The sequence below is a fragment of the Schistocerca cancellata genome, chromosome 6 (assembly GCF_023864275.1).
Source record: "Schistocerca cancellata isolate TAMUIC-IGC-003103 chromosome 6, iqSchCanc2.1, whole genome shotgun sequence".
In the NCBI taxonomy this organism is placed as follows: Eukaryota; Metazoa; Arthropoda; class Insecta; order Orthoptera; family Acrididae; genus Schistocerca; species Schistocerca cancellata.
Genome location: NC_064631.1, coordinates 523,953,854 through 523,974,110, shown reverse-complemented (window position 1 = coordinate 523,974,110; position 20,257 = coordinate 523,953,854).

Here is a 20,257-nt window from a genome sequence, read left to right as displayed (position 1 = left end):
AGGGCAGATATCCAGGCAGGACTGGCATAACAGAGGATGGGACAGATTAAGGATTTGTAGGTGTGGAGGATGGTAGAGGGGTGCAACCCCCATGTCCGGCCAGAGAGGAGTTTGAGGAGGCAGAGGCGGTTGTGGGCTTTGGATTGGATGGAGCAGAGATGAGGGATCCAGGTGAGGTGACGGTCAATGGTGAGGCCAAGGTAGGGGAGGTTGGGGGTGAGGCGGACAGGATGGGCGCAGACAGTAAGGGAGAAATCCAGGAGCCGGAAGGAGCGAGTGGTACGACCTACGATGATGGTCTGGGTCTTCGAAGGATTGATTTTCAGTAGCCACTGGTTACACCATGCATCAAAAAGGTCAAGGTGTTTCTGGAGAAGGTGTTGGGACCGTTGGAGGGTAGGAGCGAGGGCGAGGAATGCGGTGTCATCAGCATATTGCAAGAGGAGTACTGGGGGGGGGGGGGGGCGGGGTTGGGGCTTATCTGCCATGTACAGGAGGTAGAGAAGAGGGGAGAGGACAGAACCCTGGGGCACACCTGCAAAGGGATAGAAGGTGTGGGAATTGGCATTATGGATGGTAACATAGGAGGGGCGGTGCGAGAGGAAGGTGACCATCAGACGGATGTAGTTGATAGGAAGGGCGTAGGTTTGGAGTTTAAACAGGAGACCAGGATGCCAGACATGGTCGTAGGCCTTTTCGAGGTCAAGGGAGACAAAAATGGCGGAGCGACGGGAGTTAAGCTGGAGGGAGAGGAGATGAGTGAGGCGGAGGAGTTGGTCATCAGCAGAGAAGGAAGGTCGAAAGCCACATTGGGTGTTGGGGAGAAGGTGGTTTTGGCGGAGGTGGTGATGGATGTGCCGGGAAAGGATGGATTCCAAGAGCTTGCTGAACACCGATGTGAGACAGATAGGATGATAGGAAGAGGCATCAGATGGAGACTTGTTGGGTTTGGAGAACATCAGGATATGGGAGGTTTTCCACAGGTCGGGATAGAAGCCAGTGGCAAGGATGACATTGTAGAGGGTGGCAAGGACTGAAAGGAAGGAGGGAGCGCAGCGTTTGAGATGGCAGTAAGTAATGCAATCGTGGCTGGGAGCAGTGTTGCGTTTAGTGCGAGGTGTGAGACTGATGTACTGTGTAGTGATGGGAGTGTTAAGTTCAGATGATGGTGTGTGGCCCAAGTACTGGCGCAAGGAGCAAGGGGAGGAATAGAGGTATTCATACGGTCCATGACGTCAGGGAAGAGGGAATAATCAAAGTGCGGATCATCTGGCATGGAAAAAAGATCAGAGAGGATAGAGGCAAAGTGGTTGGCCTTACTGAGGTTGTCAGGAAAGGGACGGTCATTAAGGAGGAGAGGGTACTGGGGGGTGGGGCGGTTCCCAGTAAGGCGGTGGAAAGCAGACCAATACTTGGAAGAGTTTATGGGGAACGTGGTGTTGAGTTGTGTACATGTCTGGCGCCAGGCATGGCGTTTCTTCGCAGTAAGCAGGTTGCGGATGTGTCGTTGTAATTGCCGGTGGCGAGTAAGTGTATCCTGGTCACGAGTGAGGAGAAAAGAGCGGTAGAGGTGGTGGGACTCTCGAAGGAGAAGGACGGCCTGAGGAGGCAGGGCGGGGCAGTGAGGGTGGATGGCTTTGGTGGGGATATGGGTGGCGATGGCGTCAGACAAGTTCTGGTGTAGGAAGGCAGCAGTGCGAGAGATGTTTTCAGGAGATTGGAGGGTAAGGTCGTGGCCGTCTACCTGGGTGTGAATGGAGTCCCGGTAGGTATCCCAGTTGGCACGGGAGTAATCATGGACAAATTTAGGAGGGACGTCGGGGCGAGGAGTGTTGTGGGGATGGCGACCATTAGGGATGGTGAGGAGAACAGGAGCATGGTCACTGCCAATGAGGTCAAGGACATCTGCGGTGATCCACCCAAGGAGGTTGGGAGAGCCAAGGACCACATCGGGAGTGTTGTTGGATTCGGGTTGGGTGTGCTGAGGCAGGGGAACCAGGTCTCCCTGGAGGATGGTGAGAAACTGATGGCACCGCTGGAGGTTGGCAGGATCACAGCTGTGGATATTGAGGTTGGTGGCAATCACATTGGTGGAGAAGGTGCAGTCAATGTGGGCCAGGAAATCGTACGGGATGGGGATGCGATGACGGACATAAATGGTGGCACAGGCGATGGCAAGGGTGGGGAAGAAGAGGCTGAGGGTGAGATGTTCGGCAGGATTGTTAAGGAGAGGTTGGGGTCGGACAGGGAGGTGCTTGAGGTGGCCTATAGCAACTCCGCCACACGCTAGAGGGTATGGGTTATCAGTGCGGTGAAGCATGTAAGGAGCTGTGGTGATGGAGATATGGAGTTGAAGGAAGGTTTCATTTAGGATGGAGGCATCCACGCGGTGCTGACGGAGGGTGTGAAGGAAGAGGAGTTTGTGGGTGGTCAGGGAGCGAATGTGGTGGTACAGGATATGGTAGGGTTGTTTTACCATGGGAGGGGAGAGTTAGACGAGGGTGGTATGGGGGGTGAAGGTGAAGTGGGCCTGGTTGTGGGAGTATGTGGCATAGGTGGTAAGATGGAAGATAGAACGGGCAGTGAGGGTGATTTGGGAAGGTGTGTGGGAGCGCTGGAAGGGGTAGATGGTTTGGAGCACAATGGTGATGAAACGGATGATGTCCTCTGCAGTAGGTGGAGGGCGTAGCGAGTTGTTGGGGTGGATGGGGTCATCAACAGGACGGACATGGACATTGAGCTCAGGGGGGAGAGGTGAGGTTGGGGCAATTCTTGAGGAAGTGTGAAGCTTTGCAGTGGGGACAAGTAGGGTGGTTCTTGCAGGCAGAGGTAACGTGGTCGTCGTATGTGAGACAGTGTTGGCAGCAGTAGGATTGGACTGGGGAATAGGAGGGGTCCACCTTATGACGGCGATTGTAGATGAGGGCTCCCTTGGTGAGGAGGCAGTCAATGGAGGAGGAGGATTCGGTGAATATCCGCACGAGAAAAGTCGGCCCGGCATCATCGAAGATGCGACGGGCCAAGCGGATTTCAATGTCGGGCCAGGAGTTGAGTTCCGCCAACACCTCAGCCTCTGTGACCATGGGGCTAAGCTTCGTGATCACAGCAGTGAAGGTTGGCGGATGTCATGGAGGTTGAGGCTGATGGGGAGAGGATGGGGTGTGGTAGGGGGTGAGGGTTGCACGTCGGCCAAATTAGATACGGGGGATGTGGGAGAGGAGATTGGTGTGGAAGAAAGCATTGGGGGATTTAATGAGGACCGAGTCCTTGCGAGGAATCAGAAGGGAGATGGAGGCATTGGGGTAGTATTTCCAGATGGCGAGGGTGAGGGAACGGGCATTGAGGAATTGAGGGTCAGGGTTGGAGAGGACTAAGGTGTGGGTGGCAGGTGTGGTGAGGGCGGGGGTCAGGGTCGTGTCCACCGGGTGGGTGGGTCACGGGGATCGGGGGTTTTCTCGGAGGAGATTTTGGGGAAAGGGTCAACATTCGGGCGCTTTGAAGGTTTCATGGTCACGAACGGGTGGAGAGGGGGCTGAGGGACGGGTTGCAGAGGGAGATGGCGGGGGGCAGTACCACCATGAGCAGCGGATGACGCAGAGGGAGGGGGCGTGGGTGTCACAGAGACTGTGGAACGTCGAGCGGAAATCCGTGCCGGCTCGGAGCCCGTCGGAGGCGGTGCAGGGAGCGGTGGAAAGTCAGTAGCTGTCGATGGGGCGACAGTGATAGGGGAGGGGGAGTTGGGGGTGGTTATAGCCGAAAGTGGCGCAGGGGTGGGGTGGACATGGAGAGAAAGAAGGAGGGAAAGGGGGGTGGAGGATGAACTCCATGTGATGGTTGGAGCAGCGGAGGGAGAGGTGAAAATGATAGTGGTGGTGGCTTGGGACATGGTGGCGGCGCGCGAGAAGGGCGGCGGCGGTGGCGGCTGCGGCGGCGGCGGCGGCGAGGAGGGCAGAAACGGTGAGCAGTAGTGACGGCGAGCAAACGACACGGCAAGGAAATAGTGGGGCTCTTCCACGTCGAAGATACACCCTGAGAGTAGCCCAGGCAGTGCGAGTCCTCGATGAAAAAGTGACGGAATCCAACCCTCGAATGGAGAGTGCTCACAATTATTTCCAAGTTTTCTTTTGTGACTTTCACTTAACTGTAATGGGAACTCTAGCGAGTATCAGACAACAATTCCTAACTATTTCCTGTTTCTTTCCGAAAATAATTACCATCTACACTACTGGTCATTAAAATTGCTACACCACGAAGATGACGTGCTAAAGACGCGAAATTTAACCGACAGGAAGAAGGTGCTGTGATATGCAAATGATTAGCTTTTCAGACCATTCACGCAAGGTTGGCGCCGGGGGCGACACCTGCAATGTGCTGACATGAGGGAAGTTTCCAACCGATTTCTCATACACATACAGCAGTTGACCGGCGTTTCCTGGTGAAACGTTGTTGTGATGCCTCGTGTAAGGAGGAGAAATGCGTACCATCACGTTTCCGACTTTGATAAAGGTCCGATTGTAGCCTATCGCGATTGCGGTTTATCGTATCGCGACATTGCTGCTCGCGTTGGTCGAGATCAAATAACTGTTAGCAGAATATGGAATCGGTGGGTTCAGAAGGGTAATACGTAACGCCGTGATGGATCCCAACTGCCTCGTATCACTAACAGTCGAGATGACAGGCATCTTATCCACATGGCTGTAACGGATCGTGCAGCCACGTCTCGATCCCTGAGTCAACAGATGCGGACGTTTGCAAGACAACAACCACCTGCACGAACAGTTCGACGACATTTGCAGCAGCATGGGCTATCAGCTCAGAGACCATGGCTGCGGTTACCCTTGATGCTGCATCACAGACAGGAGGGCCTGCGATGGTGTACTCAACGACGAACCACGGTGCACGAATGGCAAAACGTCTTTTTTTTCGGATCAATCCAGGTTCTGTTTACAACATCATGATGGTCGCATCCGTGTTTGGTGACATCGCGGTGAACGCGCATTGAAAGCGTGTGTTCGTCATCGCCATACTGGCGTATCACTCGGCGTGATGGTATGTGGTGCCATTGGTTACACGTCTCTGTCAACTCTTGTTCGCACTGACGGCACTTTGAACAGTGGACGTTACATTTCAGATGTGTTACGAGCCGTGGCGCTACCCTTCATTCAATCCCTGTGAAACCCTACATTTCAGCAGGATAATGCACGACCGCATGTTGCTGGTCCTGTACGGGCCTTTGTGGACACAGAAAATAATCGACTGCTGCCCTGACCAGCACATCCTCCAGATCTCTCACCAATAGAACACGTCAGGTCAGTGGTGGCCGAGCAACTGGCTCGTCACAATACGCCAGGCACTACTTTTGATGAACTGTGGTATCATGTTGAAGCTGCATGGGCAGCTGTACATGTACACGCCATCCAAACTCTGTTTGACTCAATGTCCAGGAACATCAAGGCCGTTATTACGGCCAGAGGTGTTTGTTCTGGGTACTGATTTCTCAGGATGTGAAAATGTAATCACATGTCAGTTCTAGTATAATATATTTGTCCAATGAATACCCGTTTATTATTTGCATTTCTTCTTGGTGTAGCAATTTTAATGGCCAGTAGTGTATATGTAGAAGGCGAGAAGAATGAGTATAACTTCTGTACAGTTCATAAACAGTTGGCGCTAGAGCGATCGCATGAGAATGCGTATACTCAACAGAGATATGAGGAAGGATTAGCATAGGAACTAGAGAGAGGTTTGGAATCGATTTTTCGAATTTACGTTATGCTCTTCCATGTAAACCTGACATTACACGGATTTGTCATAACCTAGGAAGGGTTCACGAAGTTCCACGTTGTTGTTTTCTATATAGATGCATGTAAATATTTGATTTGTCAGTTCTGTTTTCATTGGGAGCGCTGTCAACAATTATTCCGTAATATTCAGCCCTTTTTTTTGTCTGCAACAGTTACTTCCTTAACATGTTCACCCAAATTAATAATAATTTCATTTTGTATTCCTTTTGACAAATATGGAGGTACTTTCTTTAACCCACCCCTGCACCCTTCAAGTTTTCGAAAATGCTCTTTCAATATTGAATCATATTGTGCCAACAGTTAAACCAATTCTGTTTTCCGAAGAAATATCTCCACGTTGCGTGCCTCAGCGATACAGATAGCCGTACCGTAGTTGCAACTACAACGGAGGGGTATCTGTTGAGAGGTCAGACAAACGTGTGGTTCCTGAAGAGGGGCAGCAGCCTTCTCAGTAGTTGCAAGGGCAACAGTCTGGATGATTGACTGATCTGGCATTGTAACACTAAACAAAATGGCCTTGCTGGGGTGGTGCTGCGAACGGCTGAAAGCAAGGGGAAACTACAGCTGTAATTTTTCCCGAGGGCATGCAACTTTACTGTATGGTTAAATAATGATGGCGTCCTCTTGGGTAAAATATTCCGGAGGTAAAAAAGTCCCCCATTCGGATCTCCGGGCGGGTACTACTCAAGAAGACGTCGTTGTCAGGAGAGAGAGAACTGGCGTTCTAAAGATCGGAGCATGGAATGTCAGATCCCTTAATCAGGCAGGTAGGTTAGAAAATTTAAAAAGGGAAATGGATAGGTTAAAGTTAGATATAATGGGGATTAGTGAAGTTCGGTGGCAGGAGGAACAAGACTTTTGGTCAGGTGAATACAGGATTATAAATACAAAATCAAATAGGGGTAATGCAGGAGTAGTTTTAATAATGAATAAAAAAATTGGAGTGCGTGTAAGATACTACAAACAGCATAGTGAACGCATTACTGTGGCCAAGATAGACACGAAGCCCACGCCTACTACAGTAATACAAGTTTATATGCCAACTAGCTCTGCAGATGTTGAAGAAATTGAAGAAATGTCAGATGAAATCAAAGAAATTATTCAGATAGTGAAAGGAGACGAAAATGTAATAGTGACGGGTGACTGGAATTCGGTACTAGGAAAAGGGAGAGAAGGAAACGTAGTAGGTGAATATGGATTGGGGCTAAGAAATGAAAGAGGAAGTCACATGGTAAAATTTTGCACAGAACACAACTTAATCATAGCTAACACTTGGTTCAAGAATCATAAAAGAAGGCTGTATACATGGAAGAAGCCCGAAGATACTGACAGGTTTCAGATAGATTATGTAATGGTATGACAGAGATTTAGGATTGGTTCAAATGGCTCTGACCACTATGGGACTTAACTTCTGCGGTCATCAGTTCCCTAGAACTCAGAACAACTTAAATCTAACTAACCTAAGGACATCACACACATCCATGCCCGAGGCAGGATTCGAACCTGCGACCGTAGCGGTCCCGCGGTTCCAGACTGTATCGCCTAGAACCGCTCCGCCACCCCGGCGGCCAGAGGTTTAGGAACCAGGTTTTAAATTGTAAGACATTTCCAGGGTCAGATGTGGACTCTGACCACAATCTGTTGGTTATGAACTGTAGATTAAAACTGAAGAAACTGCAAAAAGGTGGGAATTTAAGGAGTTGGGAACTGGTTAAACTGACTAAACCAGAGGTTATACAGAGTTTCAGGGAGAGCGTAATGGAACAATTGACAGGAATGGGGGAAAGAAATACAGTAGAAGAAGAATGGGTAGCTTTGAGGGATGAAGTAGTGAAGGCAGCAGAGAATCAAGTAGGTTAAAGAGGGCTAGTAGAACTCCTTGGGTAACAGAAGAAATATTGAATTTAATTGATGAAAGGAGAAAATATAAAAATGCAGTAAATGAAGCACGCAAAAAGGAATACAAGCGTCTCAAAAATGAGATTGACAGGAAGTGCAAAATGGCTAAGCAGGGATGGATAGAGGACAAATGTAAGGATGTAGAGGCTTATCTCACTAGGGGTAAGATAGATACTGCCTACAGGAAAATTAAAGAGACCTTTGGAGAAAAGTGTACCACTCGTATGAATATCAAGAGCTCAGATGGAAACTCAGTTCTAAGCAAAGAAGGGAAAGCAGAAAGGTGGAAGGAGTATATAGAGGGTCTATACAAGGGCGATGTACTTGAGGAAAATATTACGGAAGTGGAAGAGGAAGTAGATGAAGATGAAATGGGAGACACGATACTGCGTGAAGAGTTTGACAGAGCACTGAAAGACCTGAGTCGAAACAAGGCCCTTGGAGTAGAGAATATTCCATTAGAACTAGTAACAGCCTTGGGAGAGCCAGTCCAGACAAAACTCTACCATCTGGTGAGCAAGATGTATGAGACAGGCGAAATTTCTTCAGACTTCAAGAAGAATATAATAATTCAAATCTCAAAGAAAGCAGGTGTTGACAAATGTGAAAAATAGCGAACAATCAGTTTAATAAGCCACAACTGCAAAATACTAACACGAATTCTTTACAGACGAATGGAAAAACTAGTAGAATCCGACCTCAGCGAAGATCAGTTTGGATCCCAGAAAAATATTGGAACACGTGAGGCAATACCGACCCAACGACTTCTCTTAGAAGGTAGATTAAGAAAAGGCAAACCTACGTTTCTAGCATTTGTAGTCGTAGAGAAAGCGTTTGACAATGTTGACTGGAATACTCTCTTTCAAATTCTGATAGTGGCAGGGGTAAAATACAGGGAGCGAAAGACTATTTACAATTTGTACAGAAACCAGATGGCAGTTATAAGAGTCGAGGGGCATGAAAGGGAAGCAGTGGTTGGGAAGTGAGTGAGAAAGGGTTGTAGCCTCACCCCGATGTTATTCAATCTGTATATTGAGCAAGCAGTAAAGGAAACAAAAGAAAAATTCGGAGTAGGTATTAAAATACATGGAGAAGCAATAAAAAGTTTGTGGTTTGCCGATGACATTGTAATTCTGTCAGAGACAGCAAAGGGCTTGGAAGAGCAGTTGAACGGAATGGATAGTGTCTTGAGAGGAGGATGTAAGACGAACATCAACAAAAGCAAAACGAGGATAATGGAAAGTAGTCGAATTAAATCGTGTGATGCTGAGGGAATTAAAGTAGGAAATGAGACACTTAAAGTAGTAAAGGAGTTTTGCTGTTTGGGGAGCAAAATAACTGATGATGGTCAAAGTAGAGAGGATATAAAATGTAGACTGGCAATAGCAAGGAAAGCGTTTCTGAAGAAGAGAAATTTGGTAACATCAAACATAGATGTAAGTGTCAAGAAGTCATTTCTGAAAGTATTTGTATGGAGTGTAGGCATTTATGAAAGTGAAACCCGAACGATAAATAGTTTGGACAAGAAAGATCACATAACTAATGTGGAGGTATTGAATAGCATTGGGGAGAAGTTTGTGGCACAACTTGACTAGAAGAAGGGATCGGTTGGTAGGACATGTTCTGAGGCATCAAGGGATCACCAATTTAGTATTGGAGGGCTGTGTATAGGGTAACAATCGTAGAGGGAGACCAAGAGATGAATACACTAAGCAGATTCAAAAGGATGTAGGTTGCAGTAGGTACTGGGAGATGAAGAAGCTTGCACAGGATAGAATAGCATTTGGAACTGCATCAAACCAGTCTCAGGACTGAAGACCACAACAAAAACATCTCCACGTTGACCACGGCAAGCAAGGTTTCCTGTTGTTTATTTAATGAAGCATCTAAAAGACGATGTAAAATGTTTCTCCATTTTTAGTCTCATCATTAAAAATTTTGTGATTGTCTTTATGAAGGGGTCTTTTTTTTTTTTTTTTTTTTTTTTGAGTTTCAAACCACAGAAAGAGAGAGTTTTCCATCTTTCTGAATTTGGTAGATCGTCAGGTGATGATTCATGCTTTGAAATTTTTGGACTAAATTTCCATTACTGTTAGGAGACAGAAACAAAAGTTTTTTGTTAGTATCACTCACAGAAGAAACAATCGGCAGCAAAAACAGTACAGTCCTTTGTTGTTGATGAGTGAAGCATCCCTTCCTTTTAATATTTAGTCTCGTTAAAGCGAGTAAAACCACGATGAAGTTCAACAACTATGTGTTCCTGTATTGTAACGATCCCGTCTTGCTGTAGAGTCAACGGATCCCTCTTTGTTTCGATATACTTCATTTATCAATAATCACAATTTTGTAAGTTCTGGAACAGGTTCAGGTCAGTCTGCAGAAGAGGAGTCGAAGTTAGAGGCGTCAGAAATATGTTCAGTGTAGGTAATTTTCTTATCATTATTATCTTTCTTTAGTTTTATTTATGTCAGTTTCTTCACTGACTTCATATGCTGTAAGCGGGCTTTTCACCTGTGTTTGTAGTAGGAACATCAATGATAATTTATATGCTGGAGGGAAATTCAGCAGTTTGTTACTGTTTCCTTCACCGGCTTTATTTTCTCCATGAGCGGAAAGGTATTTCTCTGCAGCCTGTAGGGTCGTAGCAGAGAGCACATAGGTACTGTCGTAATGATGTATGTGTGGTCATCCTGAAATGACTGTTGTGTACAGCATTTGTAATGTGATTGTTAGTAAAACCAATTTTCTCCGGTTATAAAAGGATTATTTTTATTTCGCTATTTGACGAACCGTTATTTGTTTGTTAAATATCACAGTTCCACGATTTGTAAGACATTTCGATATGATAACTCAGTGCTATTTTCTGTAAAACAGTGTAAAGAAGGAATCTAATAGCTGCAAAGTATTATAGAACTTTTAAGTGCCAACGCTTTCCAGAACTTATTAGTATGTGCTAGCACATTTCGAGATGATACCATACTAATTTGGAAATGTAGGTACTTTCTTTTCGGGCCCTTCTTCAACACACGATAATACAATCAGTGTTTAAGCTCACGTAACACCCCACAACAAAAATCAAGGAAACACGCACTTTACTTACACAGTATTTGTAATCTACTGGATGGCCAGCGTGAGAGCATGTTGCAAAGCATGCTTTCCTGTCCGTAATGATCATACGCCCTTTTAAGAATCACTTTCTGGCTTTTATAATGTCCAGGGGACCGTCATAAAATGGTGGTGTCTTCAGAATAATTATTGTCTTTGAATAAAAGTGTCTTTTCTGGTCGTCTGATTGAGCATTTCGATCAGTTACCCTCTGTACTATAGTGTAGCAGTTCTTTGTACGCATGGTCCAAGTTTCATCGAGGTATGTCACTTGGCAGTGAAACATCATGCGTAAGATGCATTTGTCCTTCAGTACAGCACACCGGTGTGCCTAGGGTACTAAGTGACTTTTTACACTTTTGTCAAATAATGGCATAACTGGAGGCCGTGGATGTTACGTCAATCAGGTTGTTGATGGTATACTGTAGCAACGAGCCACAAAATTGTCTTAAGTCATTTTATTCGAAATACACCGTTACCCATGTCTAATTGATACAGTTCGTCATCAGACGGAATTCATGCTTTCGCCGAAAGCGTGTTACATTTGTTTACTGGCAAGTTGCAGTGAATTATCCGTGCAGAACATTTGTTCTTAGAGTTTTCCCCTAACGGATCGTATTCGCGCTGTTGTTTGTATTTTTACATTCACACACGTTGGTTTTCATTGTTAAGCACATTCGTTGGGCCGTCAAACAAATTAACAATGCACACAATATTTTTTGGATCACATGTTGTAAGTGTACTTAGCACTTATTTACTAATTCTAAGCGAGTCAAACCACATGGTAAGCGTTGTCATTTGTTTGCAATAATAAAAACCAAGGTTTGTGAGACTGAAAGTAGTATGCAATATATGCAAGATTCGTTGGAGAAAACATGTAAGAACAAAATATTCCTGAATAACAATTTACTGTAACTCACCATTAAACAGAAGTGACAAGCGTTTTGACGAAAGCATAAAAGCTCTCTGATGATGAACTGCACCAATTTGGTACTGGCAACGGCACTTTTCCAATAATGTAGCCAAAAACCAATTTTTGACGTACATAATCAACTGCATGACGTTCATTAATTTTCCGTATCCTCTTCATTCATTTCACAACAGATCGCTTGCCGTCTTCTGAAATTTGTTATATGATTAATCACTTCGATCTGTTTAGATATCTTAAACACTTTCCATACGAATAAATCATACTGCATTGTGGATCCTTTACTGTACTAACTGTCATTTCACTAATAACAGAATCTTGTTTCGTAAACTGTGTTCTGGAATAAATTGCGGATAAAAGGTGAATGACGTAAACAAAATCTATGTATTTAAATCGGAAGACGAAATATAATTCTTAAATATTATATTCTGTGTACTGAAGGATTGTTTGGATGAGGGTCAACATAAACTTACTTTACAAATATACTTCCACCACATACTTCATGCTTTTGGAATAATGAACATTGGGACCTTTTTCTCAGTTCAAGATCTTCAGTACTGAGAGACGCTCATAGTTATTCAAAAGGACAAGTGCTAAGGCGTGAAAACTGTACTAGTTGTTGTTGTCAGCTGAAAGGGTGCTCCTGCAGTGTGTGGAGTGCGAACAATATGAGTAGTGAAAGTGATGAGATGGGAACGAAATAACGTAAAATTAGATTTGGCATTGTCTGCTGATTTGCTCCAAGTACTGTACGTGTAGATTGTAATGTAATATAACATTATATATTGTAATGCCTCCCTCTATGGACTTACGAACTAGTAATTACGTTTTATTTTTGACTTAAACTTACCTGTCACTTTTCCAGAATATCTGACATGACAAACACATGGAGTTACTAAATATTTCTTGAAACTAAAGCTAAATCGATAACTGAACGGTCCAAAATATTAATTTTGGTAAAAGCTATTTACAGCTGTAGATTATCTTTACCTGAACTAACATATAAATCAATAACGTTAATGCAGCTAAAAAGATAAGAAACGAATTGGAACTACGAGGGGTTACATACGAATTCCGAGAAGCATATCAAAGGCAATAATAAATTAACGAGAAGACACTGATAGGACATGTTACACTTACTAATAGCCCATTAATTACGCATGTTGATGGTGTACACAACATAATCGAAAATAATTACAAGGACAAGAGGTATTAAGTAACTGGAGTGAAACAAAACGGTTTAAATTAATGGTAGGAGTGCCAAACAAAGATTCCTACATAAACGATTCCACTAAGTTTATGAATTTTTATAAATGTGTTGAAAATTTATCTAATGTCGGTTTAAATACCAACGAAGAAAGGGACTGCAATATAATATCACACAAATCTGAAAAGCGTTACTATCAAAACTCAATAGCAGAAATTAAAATAGCTAGTGAAATATGCAAAATGAGTAAATGAGAACGTTTTTCTATAATAGTCAACAGCATTAGAACATTACCATTTTCACGCATATTATCTGCGACAATTAATTTTTGAAAATACTATAATACGGAAGTTAAACAGAGAAATTACAAGACGCGGGAGTATCAGTTACAAAGACTGATAAAGGCTACAAAATTCTTTTGACAGAAAATGAAGACTTCATTTTAAAATACACTGAAGAGCCAAAGAAACAAGTACACCTGCCTCACAACGTGTAGGGAACCCGGGAGCTCGCAGTATTACCGCAACACGGCGTGGCATGGAATCGACTACTGTATGAAGTAGTGATGGAGAGAACTGACACCATGAATCCTGCAGGGCTGTCCATAGATCCGTACGAGTACGAGGGGGTGGGGATCTCTTCTGAACAGCACGTTGCAAGGCGTCCCAGATATGCTCAAGAATATTCATGTCTGGGGAGTTTGGTGGCTAGTGGTAGTGTTTAAACTTAGAAGAGTGTTCGTGGAGCTACTCTGTAGTAATTCCGGACGTGTGGTGCATCGCGTTGTCCTACTGGAATTGCCCATGTCCGCCGGAATGCCTAATGGACATGACTGGATGCAGGTGATCAGACAGGGTGCTTACGTGCGTGTCACCTGTCGTATACAGTCATATACAGGCTTTTCAGGGGTCACATATCACTCCAACTGCACACGCCCCACACCATTACAGAGCCTTCACCAGCTTGAACAGCCCCTGCTAACATGCAGGGGTCATGGCTTCATGAGGTTTTCTCCATACCTGTACACGTGTATCCGCTCGATATAGTTTGAAAAGAGACTCGTCCGACCAGGCAACACGTTTCCAGTCATCAACAATCCAATGTCGGTGTTGATAGGCCCAGGCGAGGCGTAAAGCTTTATGTTGTGCACTCATCAAGGGTACACGATTGAGCCTTCTGCTCCGAAACCCCACATCGAGGCTGTTTCATTGAATGGTTCGCATGTTGAGACTTGTTGATGGCCCAGCGTTGAAATCATAGCAATTTGCGGAAGGGTTACACTTCTGTCACGCTGAACGATTCTCTTCAGTCGTCGTTCGTCCCGTTCTTGCATGATCTTCTTCCGGCCGCAGTGATGTCGGATACTTGATGTTTTAGCAGATTCCTGATATTCAAGGTACACTCATGAAATGGTTGTACTGGAAAATCCGCACTTCATCGATACCTCGGAGACGCTGTGTCACATCGCTCGTGAGCCGACTATAACACCTTGTGCAAATTCACTGAAATCTTAATAACATGCAATTGTAGCAGCAGTAACCGATCTAACATCTGCGCCATATACGCGTTGCGACCGCAGCGCCGTATTCTGCCAGTTTAAATATATTTGTATTTGAATATGCATACCTATACCAGTTTATTTGGCAGTCCAGTGTACAAAAAAAATTTCTTAGCCTTTAAAAAGTCACTGAAAAATATAATAGTCCAAACTTTATTTTGTGGAAAAAAAAGTGTTGGTTAAAAAGCATTGACTGCACTTACTCCGTCACTGCGTTCGCAAGTAAAATCATACAAGAAGAGTAAACCCATTCAGTCGATAGTAGAAAGTATTGGCTGTTAATGTTAGGAAAGGAATAGATAAAATTTTCAAGAAACATTCTGTGTTGGCTATTTCTTACGGTATTAATAATATTGGTACCTATGCACATGATGTGGCATAAAAAAATGGCTCTGAGCACTAAGGGACTTAACTTCTGAGGTCATCAGTCCGCTAGAACTTAGAACTACTTAAACCTGACTAACCTAAGGACATCAATCACACACATCCATGCTCGAGGCAGGATTTGAACCTGCGACCGTAGCAGTCGCGCGGCTCCGGACTGAGCGCCGGGAACCGCTAGACCACCGCGGCCGGCTGCAATTTTGTCAATTATCGTACTATACGTTGGTTATTGAGTATGAGTCAAGTGGTAAGAATATATTACCGTCGCAAATAAATGTGATCAATACTGAAAGCAGGTGAGACGCTGTATAGACCTCTCACAGAAATGGAAAACACCAGTAAATGGGTGTGAACTGCGTTACAGCTAAGGAATTCAAGACTCAAAACATCCAAAACGGAACGCAAGAGTCATAACATGTGGTACATGTGTAGAATAAATAGGAGGTACGTATAGTACGTGTTGAGGTCCCTTCTTTACACCTCGCTGTTGTAAACGGACGTTACACCACTACGTAGATACAAATTTTAATACAGGGAAGTTACACGTCAATGGCCGGATTGACAATTCACCGAAAAAGAGAAGAAAAACTAGGGCACGAAGGAGCTTTGAAAACGAGTCTCTCCCTTCACACTCTGACATTGTGACTACATATCCACAACGCAACCGCTCTACAAATATGCTTGATGTTGCACGTATTGAGCTTGGACTGTTCATTGTTTCCATTTTGCTTCACAGTTCAGTACACCTTCTTCCTCTTTTCAAGCGTGATCTGTGTAAGTTTTTGAGAGCTATCCACTAAGCCAGCTTATCACTAAATTTGAGGGGGGAGGGGTGCGATGAGGAGTTTCCCTTGTTAGTACATTCCTTTTGTGTTTGATTACATCCTTTTGTAAGTTATCTGCTTAAGATGTTAGTACCAATATTTGCTTATGAACACTTGCACCCCGACTCCCTATCCCCCAATTCCTATCTCTCACTACAATCGTAGAAATTTTGAAAAGTGTATTTTTTAAAAATTATCACAAAATATTATTTAAAGTATCGTGCCACATTATTCTGATGAGTGCAAGGAAAAAAGTCTGCAGAATCAGCTATTTCTTCCGCGCGTACAAAAATGTTCTGCAAGAGGCTCAGGTGTGCTTCCACTTAAGAGGTAGGTTTAATGCTTAATCACGTCTGGCCTATCAGTAACAAGAACGCACCCCTCCCCTCCCCCCCCCCCTAAGTACTGAGATTACTGAGATATGTGAGATCAAAATCCCAAGCAGTCGATAATGCTGTACAGCCCTCGCAAATGTACCCTGAGTGTCGGTCCTCCATTACTTATTCAAATGATGAGGGGCAGGGAATATGTAGCTGCGGAACAAATACAGTGACTCCAGATTTACTGAATTAATAACTCACATAAACAAACTAATGGAAAAGGAATGTGCAGGATATTCACACATGTCAGAGAAACAACAACGTTAATGAACATGCTAAAGAACTGCGTTGATTGTACGTCTAACGCATATGAATGAGCCGCATGGAAATGGCAACGACAAGAATGAAAGTTATCAGCTCTGACGATCTCGGTTACATTTGCATTCACCGGTGGTGCAGCAACAACTGCATGTGTCATGTTGTCTGAAAGTCAATCAGACGTGCAGGAAAACAACGGCGTGCACTTGGCGTTGCAAGAGAAACTTCACGAAAACCTGAAGACACTATTCGGTAAGATGATATCCTATCGCGAATCGGACATACCAAGTGATGGAATCATTGGTGTGTAACTGAATACTCTGGTGTCTCTGTCAAAATACCCACAGGATTACGAACGCGTACTCGTATCTAAATCCTACGTCCTACATCCTATCCAAACCTAAAGTGGACCTCAGGTATGAAGGCAGCATCCGTGCCCCCAGGAGTCTGGTACCCCTGAGCGTCAGCGCCTGTGCCAATTGAAATCTGATCCCAGATTGTCATCCGTCCATATTTGATGACGGAGGTGAAGTTCCTCATGACCGTTCTGAGAAAAAAGCATTGTGACTAACAACAAGAACACTCAATAACCATTAAAATTATCATAAAAATTTTAACAAAAAAAATGGTTCAAATGGCTCTGAGCACTATGGGACTTAACATCTATGGTCATCAGTCCCCTAGAACTTAGAACTGCTTAAACCTAACTGACCTAAGGACAGCACACAACACCCAGTCATCACGAGGCAGAGAAAATCCCTGACCCCGCCGGGAATCGAACCCGGGAACCCGGGCGTGGGAAGCGAGAACGCTACCGCACGACCAAAATTTTAACAATTAGAAAGTTGACAATGAGAGGTGTTTCCAGAAGCCCCATAGCTGTATTAAACTGCTTTACTCGCAACTACCAATTTCACATCAATACAGTCGCTTCTTCATATTTATAATGATTACATTTGCATAATGTAGATGGACAGTTACGGAGTTCCTGATTTCAGGAAGTCATCCACGTTAAGAGTGAAAGCACATTGGTGGGTTCTCATAATCAAATTGAGTACACCCGAAAGATGCTTTTCAAAACGTACAAAGCAAAACTGCTGAATGAGCCAAGCCGGATAATATATTATAAGATTCGGTAGACACCTGCTGTATAAAACCAAACGTTAAAATCCTTCGTGAAGTGCGTGAATTGCTAGCTTTCACAGGCTGTTTACACTACATCCTCCTGTGAGGAATACGGCGGAAGTACGCATATCACACGGGATTTTAAGTTTTACTTACGTTGGTTTTATACAGCTGGTGTCTATCGGATCTAATAATATATCCTACGTGCTTTCCAGAATGAAATTTTCCCTCTGCAGCGGAGTGTGCGCTGATATGAAACTTCCTGGCAGATTAAAACTGTGTGCCCGATCGAGACTCGAACTCGGGACATTTGTCTTTCGCGGGCAAGTGCTCTACCAATCGCAATATCCTTTCTCCCTGGAGTGCTAGTTCTGCAAGTTTCGCAGGAGAGCTTCTGTAAAGTTTGGAAGGTAGGAGACGAGATATGGCAGAAGTAAAGCTGTGAGTACCGGACGTGAGTCGTGCTTCGGTAGCTCAGATGGTAGAGCACTTGCCCGCGAAAGGCAAAGGTCCCGAGTTCGAGTCTCGGTCGGGCGCACAGTTTTAATCTGCCAGGAAGTTTCATATCCTACGTGCTGTTATCCGGCCTGGCTCATTCAGCAGTCATGCTTTGTACATTTCGACAAGCATCTTTTGGGTGCACTCCATTGTATTATGGTAACCCACGACCTGGTTTGACTCTTAACTTGTGTTGCTTCCCGAAAGTTGGGACTCTGCAGCTGTCCATCTACATTATAGAAATATAACTATTATAAATCGGAAGATGCGTCTATATTGTTGTGAAACCGATAGCTGCGAGTAAAGCACTCTCATACAGCTATGCGGTTTTTGGAAACACCTCATCTTTTTTACTTTTAATCGTTATCATTTCTATGATATTTTGAGTGGTTAATGAGTAGTGAGTGTTGTTACTGTTATTCACAATGTTGGTTTCCCTTCCCAGAAAGTTGTTTGAGAAAAAGCAGCCTCACCTCAACTTCCTCAGCCAATCAAAGTTGTTAACTAGTGGTCAGTCAGCGGGATGAGCGGAGATCAACTCTTCTAAACCTCTTCCCAACAAAATGATGAAAATGTCCCATTGCAAGTTTGCATGAAAGAAAAGAGGAAGTGAAGGAGGGAGAGAGAGAGAGAGAGATAACTTTTCAACAGCCGGCATGACGCGCCAGTCGCGACATGCTTGTTTTTACTAACTTTGACACTCCTCCGTCCAGTCACGTTGTCAAACAAGAAAGTCCCACCACAGGGTGTGGTGGTCACCTACACTGCGCCGACGGGAATGTCCCTTCCTTGGCATTTGAAACTGGCTTTGCCATGACAAGCGTGGCGCCTCGCACACCAGCTAGTAAAGGCGTGACTCAGCTATAGTTTCTCCAAAGAAGCACGAAAATGACGAGTAGCCGTACACTACGGCGCTGCTATGTCATGACGAGCCTGTGAACAAACAAGTCTCAAAATTTGTACCCCACAAGTTTTTCCAGCACTGGTACGAGAAAAGCATGTCTCAGGTGAATGGTGGAGTGTAACTGGTGTCTGTCCTTTGAAGCTTCCTCCCGCACAGCCTTTGTAAACGCAAAGTACATGAGCCACCTTTTGTGCAGAGACACAAACGGACCGCCCGATGCTACCCGCGACCTTGTTAGGGACCCCAAAGAGTCGTGTTTTCTCATGCTGCCCGCGGCTATACCCTCGCACTAAAGGAGCGCTGGCCATTCGGATTTAGTACCAGTTGGGAGTTCATTTACTGCTGTAACGATTAAAAAACTTCTCCTGCTTTACCTCTACTGGGAGGTGTATCTAAACTACAATTAGAAAATGGTATGCAGGAGGTAGTACTTACTATCCTCAAGCAGTTACTGCCGTTACGTCTTGAATTCCATATCCATTCTTTTTATCAGAGTGGGAGAAATTGTTATTACGTGGGACAAATGAGCTAAAGCACTGACAGACGCGTTTCTGTACGCAGAGGCCTGCAGACCGTCTATAACGCTTTGATCACTACCTACTGTTGCCCTTACAGCGTTACGTAAACCTTATATCATAGCTTACTGGAAGTAAATTTAGTTGTATTTTTAGTCTAGCTGTATATTATGTAATTTCTGGCAGATTTCTATAGATTCTAGGGTTATTCTCATTCTTCCCTCTTATTTGTCTATATCTTTAGTGATTGTCACCGTGAGAAAATAAAATACGTCAGATACCTTTTTAAAATGATCCGTGGATAAATAAAGAACTAGCTAACATCTGACACATATGTGTTACACATTTCGTCACTCACGCAATCGAACGCAAATTCTTATGATCCTGATTCGCCTCATACGTACTGGATAAGAAGTACATGCACTCGCACCTTTGTACGAGTGTAACGTCATAAGCAGCGAGAATCGCTTCACGTCGTGCAGTAGTATACCATTTCCGGTTGGATAATGCCGTTATCTCAGAAAATGATACATTTATCCTTAGGTAGCCACAAAGCAGTGGAAACTCTCTAAAACCAGAACGTGTAGTCCAGTTATAGAGCATTACAGATAGTGAAAATTCACAACATGTATCTTACACGAAAGAAGCACGCTCATTTGTCGGTACGTAGATGTATGTGGAGGATATCCACTGTTGCAGAGCAGATGATGAAGGGGTCTGAATGTAGAGTCCTGAATTCTGTGTCGTGGATTCCCTTCACCGAGCGCCATTAATTCTTTGAAACGACAACGTTTATTACTCACAGCACGATCATTTTCTTCAGCTTTCATTGTTTTTGGTAGCTTCTTCTTTATTTTTTATATGTTTT